The sequence below is a fragment of the Chiloscyllium plagiosum genome, unplaced genomic scaffold (assembly GCF_037043375.1).
Source record: "Chiloscyllium plagiosum isolate Xiang-an unplaced genomic scaffold, Cpla_swu_hap1 HiC_scaffold_10, whole genome shotgun sequence".
NCBI classification, from domain to species: Eukaryota; Metazoa; Chordata; class Chondrichthyes; order Orectolobiformes; family Hemiscylliidae; genus Chiloscyllium; species Chiloscyllium plagiosum.
Window position 1 is genome coordinate 42,339,654 of NW_028270148.1, and position 15,840 is coordinate 42,355,493.

Sequence of the window (15,840 nt, forward strand, 5' to 3'; positions counted from 1 at the left end):
CAAATCGCCCAATGATGCTTGGGCAGTAGATTAATCTACACCCATGGACATCTCAGAGCCTTCTCATTGGTTCAAGCTGAAGTTGCTGTCTGCTCAAACCTTCGCAATGGCAGCTGAATCAACTTATCAGAAGAACAATACACTTGAAACCAGGCCATCAGATTCGATTGAATCAGTTAACTGCAAGGTGAGTAAAATGCAAGGAAACACTGCTAAAAAGAAATTCCTTTCATCTGCCTAAAAATATTGGATCAAACTTAAGATGTAGACATTCAAATTTAATCCAATACAGTCTGGATGGGTTACTCTTCGGAGGGTTGGTGTGGACTTGTTGGGCCGAAGGGCCTGTTTCCACACTGTAGTCATTCTAATTCTAATTCAGTTGTTAACAATAAAAAATATTTTAGAGAAATTTCATCGAAGTAAGATTCCAATATAGAGACATTTAACGAAAGAAATTACAATTAGCACGTTTCATCAGGCATGTGGGTTACATAAAGAAATTATTTTGCACTTCCACGAAAACATAAGTTGATTCAACAGTTTGGGTTATCACACCCTAATTTCACAAAGAGCTCCGGTAAATTTACACCTTCCTCACAAGATCCAACATGCACTCTTTGAGACACTCTGCGAAGGAAAATTTGCTCTGACTGCACTGTCACATGCATAGTTTCCTCTATGATCCACAGATAAAGCATCAATCTACTCAATGCCCAATTTCCAGCACTTGGCTCACGTCATCCTCATATTTTAACACAATAACTCTGAAAGATGAGGAAAGAAAACAGGCAAAAAGAGATAGTACTCAAGAATGAATATGTTTACCCATTAAACCGCCCAGTTTATTGTTAAAAATGAATTACAGTCAATGGAATTTTTCTTTTATTATCATTCCTCATGGTTTCTCAATGTGAATGACTATTCAAACAGGCACAAAGAATTCAGTTGCACAACTCCAGTTATAAATAATTTAGTGCAAGCCATTTCTTAAAATGCTTTTCATCACTTGATCATCTGATCACTAAGACAGTTTTTAGAATATGTTTCAGAGCTCTGACATTGCTGCAAAGAAGCAATGAGCTGAGGCAGGTGTTTTCCCCAGTGAGAGGGAGGGAAAATTGGAAACAGAATCATCCTGAGTCTGCTGTTCAGTGACTTATTTCAGAGGAGCGCCAATGCTGTTTGGAAAGCTGAACATCCAGTCAGCCTTTCGGACTTGGACACTGTGTGAAATGGAAAGTCTCCACTGGGTCCAGAGAAGTACAGTAAATCACTTTTTAGAAAGGAATACCCCTGTCCAAAAAAAGTACTTCAAGTTATACAGAGAGACCATTGTTGATTTTTCATTTGTGCAGGAGAGTGCAATAACCGAAGCCACTATTTACAACCTTTCACATGTGTGAAAGCACTTCTTCACCACATGGTAATGCAATTTCCCAACACTTTCATCATCATTTATTACACGTTCCTGCACATTGTCAGTCAGCATGCCTTCCTTTTGCATTAAACTGTTTACATGGAGCTACTTGAGGCTGCTATTAGACTGGTCTTCCAAATCATGTTAAAGTGGTAACATGTGTTCCACGCAGTGCTGGAATCCACACAACTGGCCAGGTAAATGGCAAAGGGAAGGCTGAAATGAAATGTTTACATATGTTTAAATGTAGCAGATATTGCTATATGGAAGCTGTTAAGTTAACATAGTTAAAGACAAATAATTAGTCTCCTGTTTACACATACAAATTTATGAATCTCATTCATTCAAAACTGAATAATGATTACATTTTATAGTTTGTACATTAAATGAAACGGCCTTAATTTCATAGCAATTTCAACGATTTTATAAGTCAAGTTCGTTCTACTTGTGATTATGATACTTAAAAATTAATAATACTTAATAATAATTCACGGAGATATTCACTGACACGATCTCTAGACTGTATGTTCAGTAAGCTGACCTCAATAAGGGACAGAAATGTTATAAATTGCATAGTTTTCCTCAGTTATGGGAAGCTGGCTGGGGTTCCTGCTCTTGATCACAATCCAGCAACCCCTGCTGATAATGCACATGTGAAGACAATCATGTTTGCACAGCCTACTCTTGGGTCCTCCTGGATTCTACTGTAACCAACAAGGAGCAAATAGGTACCAATCTCAGCCTGACCCCCCACCCCCCCCCCTAAAATCACTATGAGATGCTACAACTTGATGCATCTGTTTTTATATCGATAGTCAGCTTGATCAGACTGGAGTTTGCATGTGTATTAATCCTCAGTACTGTTACGGTGTCATTTTTAAGATAGGCATCAGCTCCATGAAGGTTGCAATAACAAAAATTTCCTGCAGTCCTTCAAACTAAAGCTGGCCGGGTTGCTAGAAAACAACAGCAATCCAGTTGCAGAGAATAAGTTTGCAACTTAAGTAGGCCTTTTTGTTTCAGTTAACAAATAGCAAGGACACTAATTTGCCCCATTTGCCCCAGGCAGACCTAATAGGGCAAGAGAAAAGTATTGCTGAGTTGAAAGTCTGAAATGGAAACTGAAGGTCCTAGGGACGACTGTGACAAAGAGACAAAAGAAAAAGAATATGACTCTTCTTCGGACTGGTGAGAACTATTCAGATACATTATTTAAAGATGATTCAAAAGTTTCATAAAAAGCTAGACATTATATAGGACCTTTACACTAATAATGTGTACATTGAACAGTAATTTGATTGCAAGGACTAAATTAGATTGGATTAATAGGATTTATGAGCTATTGTGATTTGCTGAAACTTTTCTTGATTGGGAATTGTAGAGAAAATTCACATGGTTTTACCCTCAGGTATTCTCACCACTCCTTGGAATTAGTGTGCTATGATAATGGATTAATGACACACATGGTTGTACTACGGGACAGTGAGAATGAAGTGAATAGTAATTTCTGATTCTTCGAGTAAATAACTTCTGAAGTACTCTGACAATCTACTTACATGTATCAAATTGCTGGAAGGACAAAATAGAGGAACCATTTGACCTCAGAGTCAACAACAAATCAGGGCCCACAAAGGCACATTCAACCTACCTAACCCCGCAAAGTCCTCGCCACTAACACCTAGTGACAATTGAAGACTAATCAAGCAACAGCCAGACATAATGATGGTCACAGAATCAATCCTATCAGCCATGTCTCAAACTCCTCTATCGCTATAGCAACAGTAGTAGTGTTTTCTTGAGCCTGTTTCTCAATTCAATTCATTACAATTGATCAACCCCTCAGTTTGATTAACCTCCGTTTGTTCTATATGTCTTGATTTCCCTACTCCACCCAAAACAATCAAGCAAGCCCAGTTTTGTACATTTGAATTGGTTCAGACTGCACACTGTTTGGGTAGGGTTAGTGAAATCGAGGTATCACTGTAGTTCACGTGCAAAGGTGTTCTTAAATAACTTTACAATTTTTGCTTTATTTTCCTTGTCTTGAATGCTCCCACCAGTGGAAGTTATATCTCATCACTCACCATATTAAATCCTGATATCATTTTAAACAGACCAAAATTCAGTCATCCCACAACCATCCAAACTCAAAGGAATTAAAGTCAGGTTTTTGCAATCAGTACACATAATTTAACCTTTTAGCCTATTAGGAAAAATATAAACTTTTCACCCTGAAGTAATTTGGCTGAATTTGCCCAATATGCCTTTCAGGGTAAATATATACATTTTGAAGCCCTGTGTTGAGAACTGATGAAGTATGATCAAAGCTCTCTGTATAACTGAAGCATCACTTGACCTAATGGCTGACATTCTATTAACCTTGCTGATTATCTTTTGTACTTGTGTACTAGCTCTTAGTTGTCAGTGCGTATACACCTAAATCCCTTTGCCTCTCGACAGCTGCTAATTGTAACCTCTCACCATCAAGAATATATTTTGTTTCTTCTTCTCAGACTCAATGTGGACGACCTCATATTTTCCTCCATTGAACTTGATCTGTCAAAGATTTGCTCACTCACTTACTATGTCTAGGACTGTTTGTTATTCTCTGCTCCAATCCAGTGACTGGAGTTGCATCTAGATCAAAGGGTGACAGTGGTCATTGAAGGTCACCATCTTAGTTTCAGAAATTCCCCAGGTCACTAACTTTACTTATCAATGATTTTCTCACCATCATAGGGTCAGAAGTGGGGCTGATCACTGCTGAGTTAACAGAAATCAAAGCTCTATACACAATTCCTCAGATAAAAAAAAGCAGTCCATGCAGCAAGTTTGGGATAACGTTCAGATTTAGTTGATACATCTCAGATGCTAGTAGGGCCCAGGACTGGGGGAGGGGGGCTTGGGCTTACATCAGGAGCCAATAATTGGAGCCCAAAACTCTAACAGGCCTGCTATGCTCAGACCAGAATGTAGCCACAGTGCTCCAGGTGAGGCCAGAGCCACTAGGCTCAAGCGAGGCACTGGGGTAGGGTTGGGAGTAGCACCAGGGCTCATGCTTTCTGTCCCTGAGCCTGAGTACAAGGTATACTATGAGCATCACCAACAAGATGGAGCTTAATCACCTCTCCTTTGCATTCAAATTAACTTCACTGAGTTTCATGCCAATTGCATCCTGAAGGGGGTTCACTCGCCAAAAACTCAACTGAAGCTGGCTCATAAATGTTGTGATGATGACAGCACAGAGAAATAGAAAGATTATGTCAAAGACTGAGGTAGATCAGGGTGCAGGGATTCTGTCACAGGCGGGCCATCTCCTGATGCCCAAAAGCATTTTCAAGCCATGTTATGGATAGGATACTTTCCACTTGCCCAGATGAGTGCAGCCAGATCAAATGGCCAGAAACAATTTCAAGAAAAAGACTCTCCGATGGCATTCTGAGAATAACTATGAATGTGCACTGCTAAAAATGAATGTCAGGCATTATCCACATGAATCTCCATGTACTTTTATCTTTGAATGAGAAGGAGCATTTTGTCTGATTGATAGGCCATTAGGACTTACTATGTGAGTGGTAACAATATATTGCTGAGGGATCACCACCCATTCTGCAAAGAATCTTGATACTTTCATATGGATAATTTTGGACGTTAGCCAAGAGAAAGTTAGCAATGATCAGAGACACCTGCTGAATCTCCTAGAAAAGTGGGACTTCCTACAACAGTTCATGCAGGTATGCAAAAGGTATGCCAGTGTTATAAACTTCTTTACATCTCTGTGCCAAATCCTGTCAGGTCACAACTACTTCCATACCTTTCAGTCAATCAAAGCAAATCTCAGATTAAGAAAACTACAGGTTTCTCATCAGCAGTGACCAGCCTCACTCCAAACAGTATACAACAAAATTAAACTGACCAGACACCCTGGCCCTTTTCAAACAGCAATTACTCCCTTTGGAACCTTTAGAACCTTTAGATTTTACTGAGGCTTAGCTGAGTTCAGCCTTGTGTCCTACCAAGACAGCCCTTCACCCAAAAAGTCTGAATAAAATGTAAAGGCTCACAGTACTAAATCATTGTACAAACAGCAGTGTTATGGTTGATTTACACCCTAATGATCTTTTAAAGTACTACTTACATTGTATGCACAGCAATAACATCACACATTTTCATTTCATGTGCAATCAATCTACACATGCAATGGTAAATTGTATTAAAAATATCATCAACATTGGGAAGACAAATTAAAGCAGTTATTTTAAAAGACTATTAGGTTTGATATCAGCAATGTTTCAAAACTGTGGATAAGATGCTATTTAATAAGACTGTTTGATGTTTCTCTCACTTCAGATGACTCAGTTCCCAGACAAGACTTAAGCAGTTTCAAGTTGTGGCCTGCGGTAATATTTCCTGGCAACTTCTATTGGGTATTTTGTCATTTCTAAAGGTTGAACTGTGTTGGTGATCACAGTCCTTGCCTTAGACTAGTGCTTTTCCTTTTACTTAAAGTTTTTAGGCTAAACAGCATATATTATAATTTGCATGCTGCAGCCTTATAAGTAAGGACTCTAAACAACTTGTTTTGCTCACACATGTTCACTTACAATTTGCATTTTTGGATTTTGGTTTTATTTTATTCCATGCTATCGTTTTAAAAGTTAATCATTTTTGATAATTGAACAGTTCTTTGTCCCCAGGCCCAAGAATCCCTTTCCCAGTATCTCCTTTTCCTTAGCTAGCAGGGCGTCTCGTGCTGCTACCTGAAAGTTTGGCAGGGAACATATCCCAATGATGCAGGCTGTCCCTCATTTAATGCCTGCATGAGCAGGATTTCTGTCCCTCGCTCAGGAAGACATTCTGCCTCAGAGAGAGAGCGGCCAATCTGATTGACGGGCAGCATTGGCCACAGCTTGATTTGCAAGCAACCCTTAGATTCTATATCCTGGATCCCAAGATAGAGGTAACTGTAGGGAACTGGATGGGGCTTTAGTGGTGATAGCAAGAGCGAGGTTGACATGGCAAGGCGAGGAGAGGAGAGAATGGAGCACTTGGGTTTTGGGGTGGGAGGGTGCGTTGGGTGAAAACTTCTGGATTTGGTCAATCTTGAAAGGGTGCCAATAAAAGAAGAATGATGCTTTCTCCCCTGAGATCCAAGCAGAGTCATCTGTCAGGCTTCACTGTAAACCTCCTTCGTTACCCCAACTCCCCCCCCAAAAAAATGTTACTGAGTAAGAGATGGCCCTTGAGAGGGCCAGTAATTTAGCATGTATTTAAAAACTTCAATTGGATGACCTTTCCTTGCCTTCTATAAAGTAATGAATGGGCAGGAAGGCAGCAGGAAAGCTACCCTGGGAATTATCTATGACCCCTGAACCTGCTGATTCAGGCCGTCAAATTGTACCTTAGGAGTCAATACTCTACTGTAGAAAAAAAAACAAGTCCCACCCAGATGCTCAATTGATAAATGTATTCCTCAGTGCAGTCTTGAGCCAGTAGACAAGGACGATTGGAAGTTTGATCCCATTGGCTAACCTCAATTGACGTACTGGCTGCATGGCTATCCTCAATGCCCCTGACCTAAAAGGATGAAAATAATCAGGTTGAATTACTACTCCTGATCATTTTACAGTGATACCGTGGATATATGTGGTCATTGGACAAAGTTGGGTTGGAATTCAGCTGTCAGCCTTCTCATTCAAACAATTCAAGCTCAGACATGAAGAATAGAACTTGGGTCAAGTACCAGAGGACATCAAGTTCCAATGAAGCCATAACCCAGTATCTTCAAAAAACAGGGAGAAAATGGACACTGTAGTATAGTTTTACATTGCTGGTCAGCAAATTCTCCATACCCACTTTAATACTTCAAACTAATACTTTTAAGAACGGATAGTAATGTGCTAAAAAAGTGACTGCAGGTCTTTATTAATGCTTGATCAATTCTTTGGTATCAACAGAAACAATGTCACATTGCTCAATTGAACATTTGCTTCTTTTAACAAAATTCTTGATAAAAATCTTAAAATTTAACGGCAATTTCCTTTTCCGATTAATATGTTATTTGAGTTGAATTAACTTGACAGTCATGCTTCTTTCAAAGAATGAATACCATACATCACATGTAAACAGCCTTGGTGAGTACAAAATGATCTGTTACATTTCGCCTTTAGGCATCCTGCTGTAAATATAGGTAAAACAACACAAAACCGATTACAACAGGCACAATTCACCAGTAATAACTCAGTCTTGTATACATTTCCAATAAGCCCATATCCCAAAAGCCTGTAGGGTCAAACAAACTCACTTTACAGTTAAATGCAATGTAATAGATGCAATAGATTGTGGTCTCTTTATTCAGCTTGTCTCAAGAACCCCTGAAGCTGAATTTAATCAGCCTTAATGACCATTTACTCTACCCACAGCAGTCAGGTTGTGATTTACTGCTTAATGCAGATCCTGGCTGGAAAACAGCCAGGCTTTCCCAAGTTATCACCTGCAAATACAACATCTTTCCAGAAGTACAGCTGCAACAAAATAAAACGTAGGTGCAGCATTTAGATGTGTGCTCACAAAAAGACAGAACAAAAAAAATAGAGTTAAAAAGATGTACAGCATGGAAACAGAGCCTTCGTCCAACCCATCCATGCCGACCAGATATCCCAAACCAATCAAGTCCCACCTGCCAGTACCTGGCCCATATCCCTCCATATTCATATACCCATCCAAATGCCTCTTAAATGTTGCAATTGTACCAGCCTCCATCACTTCCTCTGGCGGCTCATTCCATACCCGTACCACCCTCTGTGTGAAAAAGTTGCCCCTTAGGTCTCTTCTATATCTTTCCCCTCTCACCATAAACCTATGCCCTCTAGTTCTGGACTCCCTGACCCCAGGGAAAAGACTTTGCCTATTTACCCTATCCACGCCACTCATAATTTTGTAAACCTCAATAAGGTCACCCCTCAGCCTCCGACGCTCCAGGGAAAACAGCCCCAGCCTGTTCAGCCTCTTCCAATAGCTCAAATCCTCCAACCCTGGCAACATCCTTGTAAATCTCTTCTGAACTCTTTCAAGCTAAAGAAGGAAAGCTCAAAGGACATCGCTGCCTCTTCTATGCTGCACTAAATGTCATTTTATTAATGTGATGTTGCAAAGTATTCAAAAAATATAAGTTCAAATCACAACATTCCTCTTATCTGCTCTCTGTGGCAAGTGTAGTCAGTTTTCAGCTTGACTGTCTGAATGGTAATCTAGTGGATGCATCTCTCAACCATTACAAAATTAATCAGTTCTACTGGAATTAGAAAAAGGTGGATTCTATAATGGATGAGGGATTTAATCTGTCAGATTACTGCCCAGGCAATGAAGATACAAATCTACTCTTCTATTTACCTTCTCATCACAAAGCAACAAGATGGATGTTATGCCAAGTTTAATAATTTCTCGTCATACGACTGACATATTTCACCTAGGAAAGCACACATTGTACAATCGAGTGCCCAAAATAGGCGACACACACCGCGAACAATTTCCAATTAGCAACTATTGTAATCCAGAAAGTCGGCTGAGGGAAGTTAGGAATGAATCCAATATTTCCATATTTTTTATAAACTTGCATCTCTTAAACTTGCCGCCATAGTTTCAATTTGCTCCCAATTATTGGGTAAAAGTGATTCCCCAGTTAAACTCAACCAACTCCATTAAATTAAAATGTAATTCATAGACAATACATCTCATGCCAAGTTACTGAAAGCATACAGTTTATACATATTCATTTCTAAGCAATGAGATATGCCTACACAAACACACTGTATTAGATAGGAATATAGGCCATTCAGCCCCTCGAGCCTGTTCCACATTTCAATGTGATCATGGCTGATCTGTAGTTTAAATCCACATACCTGCCTTTGGCCCATAAGCAGTTCCCCCATATTATTGCAGCCCTGTGTTACTCTATCATCTTTAAATGCACTCTTCCCATCGATTTATTTGAAATAAAATTTCTTGTATTTTTAATTTTTGTAATTCACATGTTAAATTTATACATCTATTTTTGTGACTTCTACTCTTTCACACCTGGTAGTTCCTTATTTAGAGGAGGGAGAAACACAACAGTCTAGTTACACCAACAGAAATATAGTGGGATCAACTCGATATTGTTTTGTGGGAACATACTACAGTTGTGCTAGCAATTGAGGTTTCTCCTGGGGTAGAGGGAGGAATAGAAAATCTTTAGCTGCATTAGAACTATGAAGGGTGTTATTCTTTCAATTGATGGAAGAATATAGTTACAGAACACAGTAATGCACTTGTTACTTTGAATCTAGTCTTAATTTGGCTCCTGGTGGGAGTTGGGCTGAGGTGAACAGGAAATTGACAGGCCTTGGCAATGTGAGATTGACAGGCCTTGGCAATGTGAGATTGTGATTATTCAGGTCTCATGGGTGTTCTCAACAAAACTCAACAAAAAGTGCCAGCTGACTGATGTGGTTTCTAGGGTCAAACTCCTCTGTCAGTATGATATGTTCCGACTGCTATCCTATACACTAGCTTACACAACCTATACTACAAAGACAGAGTTCTTGTTGAGATGGATGTCTCAGAGTTTATTAACAGTTCTAGCCATTTAAACTGTTATAATATCTCAGATTTATAGGGTAGTCTGAGTTTAATACTTATTGATATTATGGTTACATTACACGACATATAGCCGACTGCGAGATTGTTGGCTGCACTGTCTCCACTACAGAGACACAGAGAGAGTGCTGCAGGTGAGACAAAGATGTCATCTGTCTTAAAGGCACACTGCATTTCTGAAACTTAAGCAATAATACAATATTGACGAGCGGGTGAGGGGCTGCAATCAAGTGTCCATAGATATATGTCCCATTGGTCAGTTACATATCTAGGAATGGAGTCCCAAGGGTCTCTTGGCCAGGGTAGTGAACAATGGCAGAGGGAGGGCCTAAGCTAATCTTTTCAACCTGGGGTAGAACGCTTGCACACTGGACAACTTACAGTTTAGAAATAGTCATATTATCCTGGTACCCAGGATAATATTTCAGAAAAAAATTGAGCAGCTTGTGGGACTGACAGAGTAAAAAGATGGGCAGGATGAACTGAGCAAAAGCTAGACAAAAATATAAATAGAAAAGACATGGAGGAGACAGAAAGGGAATAAATCTGATTGAGAGCAAAATAATAAAACCTGCAGACGGCAGATTAGAAAGAAAGAATTAAGGGGCTGGATTTTTCACCGCTCTCTGAGAGTTGGGAATGGTTGTCCATGTGATTGTAAAATCACCTTCTACACGTTTTTAAATCCCAACATGTACAGATGCATTCCAATTTACAAAGAGAGGGCAGGAAGGGGTGGTAACAGGGGAACCATTCACCTCCAATTCATGTTCTATAATTTCAGGAGCTTCTTAACAAGTCAGCATTTTCAATTGGTAAATCAGCGAACCTGAACAGTTTAGTGTCTATTAGTGAACAACTGTCAGACTCAATGTGGGGAGAACTGAAAAGTTTTTCTATGTCGTAGAGAATGTTGGAACCTGGGAGAATTTTCTACTGAATTGTGGTATTACCTTTCATTTGGTCTTAGGTCATTTTCCTGCATGATTAGTGTGGCATTTTTGCCTCGGAAATATGGACAGACTAATCTAAGCAGAAGTTTCATTTGCAACGTACCTCTTAGAGTCTGAAATGGGTGAATTCATCATGGAGATCAAGGAAATGGCACAGCCATTAAACAACTACTTTAGTTCTGTCATAGAGGCATAGAGTCATACAGCATGGAAACAGACCCTTCGGTCCAAACCGGTCCATGTTGAACCTAATCCCAAACTAAACTAGTCCCACCCACCTGCTCCTGGCCCATATCCCTCCAAACCTTTCCTATTCATACATCTATCCAACTTCCCAGAAATTGTAGGGAAGCAAGGGTCTTCGGGAAGGAAGGTTTGCAGGAAATCAGTATTAGTAAAGATAGCGATGGATAAAGCAATAGTACTAGAATGCAGGTAAATAAGGACCAGATAGTCTACATCCAAGGGTATGAAAGGAGCTGGTCATAGGAATCGTGAATGTGTTAGATCTGTACATTTTGCAACAGTCCAGCAGATTGAAAGATGGCAAATGTAGCCCCAATACTTAAAGAAAGAAGGAAAAATGAGAAAAGGGAATGACAGACTGGTTAGTTAGCAGTAGGTGAAATCCAGGAGTGCTTGCCCAAGCAGAAATATATTTGCCATTGATATGGTTCAGCAAGTTTTCACTGGGTTGATTCTTGGGATAGCATGTTGGTCATGACAGTAGAGATTGGGTCAACTTGGCTGTGTTCACTAGAGTTCTGAAGGTGATCTGATTGAAATGTATAAATTTCTGACAGAGGTGGACAGGTTTTGTGCAGGGGTGATGTTCCCCCGATCTGGGGTGTCCACAAGAGATCGCAGTCTCAAGAAATGGAGTGGACCATTTAGGATATACAGACTGAATTTAAAACTTAGAAAATGAGACATTTCTTCACACACAGGATGGTGACCCTCTGGAATTTTCTAACTCAACAGTTGCTGGAGGTCAAATCACTAAATTATGTTTAAGAATGAAGTAGATGGATTTTTAGACACCAAAAACATCAAGGGTCTAAGAAGAGGCTGGAAGTACGCAGTTGAGGTAAAAGATCAGTCATGACCATATTGAATGATGGAGAACTCGTAATGATCTGAATTCTCTCCTCTTTCTCCTACTTTCCATGTTTCTCCTTTTGCTCCCATTTTCCATGTTTCTCTGCTTCAATTTCAGTTCAAAAACATAGCAGCTTCACTCTAAATTCTGTGTCTCCCTGTAGCCACAACCAGTCTTTACTAACAGCACAGATATCAGAGAAGAATCAACAGACATACATAATCAAAAACATAATCATTCACCAGTCCACTTAGGCTGCTGGCCCTCCGAGGGGCTGTCTGCACCATTCTGCAATGGCAGCTTATGCCACGCTTTGGCTGCCATTGTCCCTCATACTCTGAAGCAGCAACAGCTCCCTACTCCTGGTAATGCACATCTCTTCTTTGATAGTGAGATGGCCTCCAGCCCCAACAGAGCATTCACATGGTCAACCAGCATTGCACTAAATTTAGACTTCATACCGTAAATGGTCTACCCTATTTCATGCAATGCTTTGACCCAGATGTTATCCAGGCTTCAACTATCCAAAGCAATTTGAAAAGCAAGTACAAGGTGTGAGAAAGGCAGAGAGAGAAGTAGGACAGGAGGGAGAAACAATATGACAGGCAGAATGGGAAAGGAAAACAGGAGTGTAAGAATGTGATACCATAAGACCATAAGACAAAGGAGTGGAAGTCAGGCCATTCGGTCCATTGAGTCCACTCTACCATTCAATCATGGCTGATGGGCATTTCAACTCCACTTACCCGCATTCTCCCCATAGCCCTTAATTCCTTGCGACATCAAGAATTTAGCAATCTCTGCCTTGAAGACATTTAGCGTCCCGGCCTCCACTGCACTCTGCGGCAAAGAATTCCACAGGCCCACCACTCTCTGGCTGAAGAAATGTCTGTTCTGAATTTACCCCCTCTAATTCTAAGGCTGTGTCCACGGGTCCGAGTCTCCTCACCTAACGGAAACAATTTCCTAGCGTCCACCCTTTCCAAGCCATGTATAATCTTGTAAGTTTCTATTAGATCTCCCCTTAATCTTCTAAACTCCAATGAATACAATCCTAGGATCCTCAGCCGTTCCTCGTATGTTAGACCTACCATTCCAGGGATCATCTGTGGGAATCTCCGCTGGACACGCTCCAGTGCCAGTATGTCCTTCCTGAGGTGTGGGGACCAAAACTGGACACAGTATTCTAAATGGGGCCTAACCAGAGCTTTATAAAGTCTCAGTAGCACAACGGTGCTTTTATATTCCAACCCTCTTGAGATAAATGACAACATTGCATTTGCTTTCTTAATCACGGACTCAACCTGCATGTTTACCTTTAGAGAATCCTCGACTAGCACTCCCAGATCCCTTTGTACTTTGGCTTTACGAATTTTCTCACTGTTTAGAAAGTAGTCCATGCTTGTATTATTTTTTCCAAAGTGCAAGACCTCGCATTTGCTCACATTGAATTCCACCAGCCATTTCCTGGACCACTCTCCCAAACTGTCTAGATCCTTCTGCAGCCTCCCCATTTCCTCAGTACTACCTGCCTGTTCACCTAACTTTGTATCATCGGCAAACTTCGCTAGAATGCCCCCAGTCCTTTCATCCAGATCATCAATATATAACGTGAACAGCTGCGGCCCCAACACTGAACCCTGCGGGACACCGCTTGTCACCGGCTGCCATTCCGAAAAAGAACCTTTTATCCCAACTCTCTGCCTTCTGTCAGACAGCCCATCCTCAATCCATACCAGTAGCTCACCTCGAACACCATGGGCCCTCACCTTGCTCAGCAGCCTCCCGTGTGGCACCTTATCAAAGGCCTTTTGGAAGTCTCGACATCCACTGGGTTTCCCTGGTCTAACCTACTTGTCACCTCTTCAAAGAATTCCAACAGGTTTGTCAGGCACCACCCCCCCTTACTAAATCCATGTTGACTTGTTCTAATCCGACCCTGCTCTTCCAAGAATTTAGAATCCTCATCCTTAATGATGGATTCTAGAATTTTACCAACAACCGAGGTTAGGTTAATTGGCCTATAATTTTCCATCTTTTGTCTTGATCCTTTCTTGAACAAGGGGGTTACAACAGCGGTCTTCCAATCATCCGGGACTTTCCCTGACTCCAGTGACTTTTGAAAGATCTCGACCAACGCCTCCGCTATTTCCTCAGCCACCTCCCTCAGAACTCTAGAATGTAGCCCATCCGGGCCAAGAGATTTATCAATTTTAAGACCTTTTAGCTTTTCTAGCACTGAACCCTGCGGGACACCTCTTTCATTCTCTTGCTGTGATACTGGCAGCAAGAGGATGAAAGGAGAGGGCAATTAATATAAATTGAGAGGGAGACAGGGAGGGAAAGTGCGAAAGTGATGAACAAATAGAAAGAGAGGGAGAAAGTGAGAAAATTGAACAAGCCTGAACAATGACAGAGAAAAACTGAGGACAGCTTTCCTGTTATTCCTGCACTCATTTTCTTGATGTAATGAATCTCTCATCATTTTTTAAAAAATCAAATCAGTGCACAGCAGGTCATCCACAGCACCTCAACGAAGGGTTCCAATTTAGCTCTTAAATTGAGATCAGCTACCACCCGAGAAACCACAGCCTTCCTCGCACTTCCTCGACAAAGGAAATGTTTGTTGTATTTATTATGGTGATGTGAATAAATTTAATGTGATGACAGGCCTCAGTCAGCAGAAAGCATAACAGATCCCAAAGAATTAGCAAATCTTCGGAACACCTGTGCAGCTTCTTATGCTAATTATGAAGCAAGGTAACTACAGACAATCTGGGTTTATTTCAGTTCTGTTTGACAATGAATGGCTTTTCTGTCCTTTCTATTCCCAGCTCTGAACTCCACAATCAATCATCACTCGCCTCCCTTTGCTATACAGCTGCAGTGAAGCGGTAAGCGACAGACGCCCATTTCAAATCAAACAACCCACAGCCAGCCAGAAAGGCTGGACAACCCGACTTCAGTCAGCCTAGAGTCTGCCCACAACCCCAACCTGTTCAGAATTCATCTTTACAATACCCAAATGTTTTTATTTTGTCTCATTATTCAGGTCCTGAGCGATGGAATGTGACAGATTTGAACATTACAACATTAAACAAAGAATGCAATGACTCTGAGACACACAGGAAATGCAATGTGAACTTTTGTTGTGCTTGGTTTTTTATTAAATGCATGCTGTACATGGGAGAGTTAACAGGAACAAGTGAAAGATAAAAGGCTGGTTTCTAATGAAGGGACCTTCCTAAACGTTTAAGCTGTCTTTTATCCTTTTGGTGCTGACAGACCAGCTATGAATTTCCAGTATTTCTCTGTTTTATTTCTTTGGACAAATTTTGTGTGGTAGCTGCTCATGTTAAGTCATGGCTATGCTGTTTTATTCGTAAAGCAAGACAGACTTATTGGGAGGAATTTAACTGTCTTCACTATCAAGCTGGGAATTGGTTTACCTCAGTTGGCTGGCTTGTTGGTTTATGGAGCGGTGTGATGCCAAATACCATTTGAGGTTACCATGAAGGACTCGCCTTCACAACCTTGTCCCCTGCCTGAGGTCTGGTGGCCCTCAGGTTAAATCACCACCAGTTGCTTCTCTCAAATGAGAGCAACCCCCATGATCTGGTGAGACTATGGAGACATGACAACTGTAAAACCAGTGTTAATGACATCTCCCACCAATTCAGTTAACAGGAGACCCGTCCAACTGGACCAGCGGGCAGACTGCACACCCACAG

The 15,840-nt window shown here is 40.9% G+C and overlaps 1 protein-coding gene and 1 long non-coding RNA gene across 3 annotated transcripts in view; one reads left to right on the plus strand and one right to left on the minus strand.

Moving 5' to 3' along the window:
- pkdcca (protein kinase domain containing, cytoplasmic a) overlaps window positions 1-15,840 on the minus strand; it is a 57,021-nt gene that overhangs the window by 11,659 nt on the left and 29,522 nt on the right. The gene's annotated exons all lie outside the window — the stretch shown is intronic.
- LOC122552782 (uncharacterized) lies at window positions 2,487-15,285 on the plus strand. The gene is made up of 3 exons (XR_015758426.1): window positions 2,487-2,608; window positions 14,944-15,003; window positions 15,162-15,285. It is a non-coding gene; the product is annotated as an uncharacterized LOC122552782 (long non-coding RNA).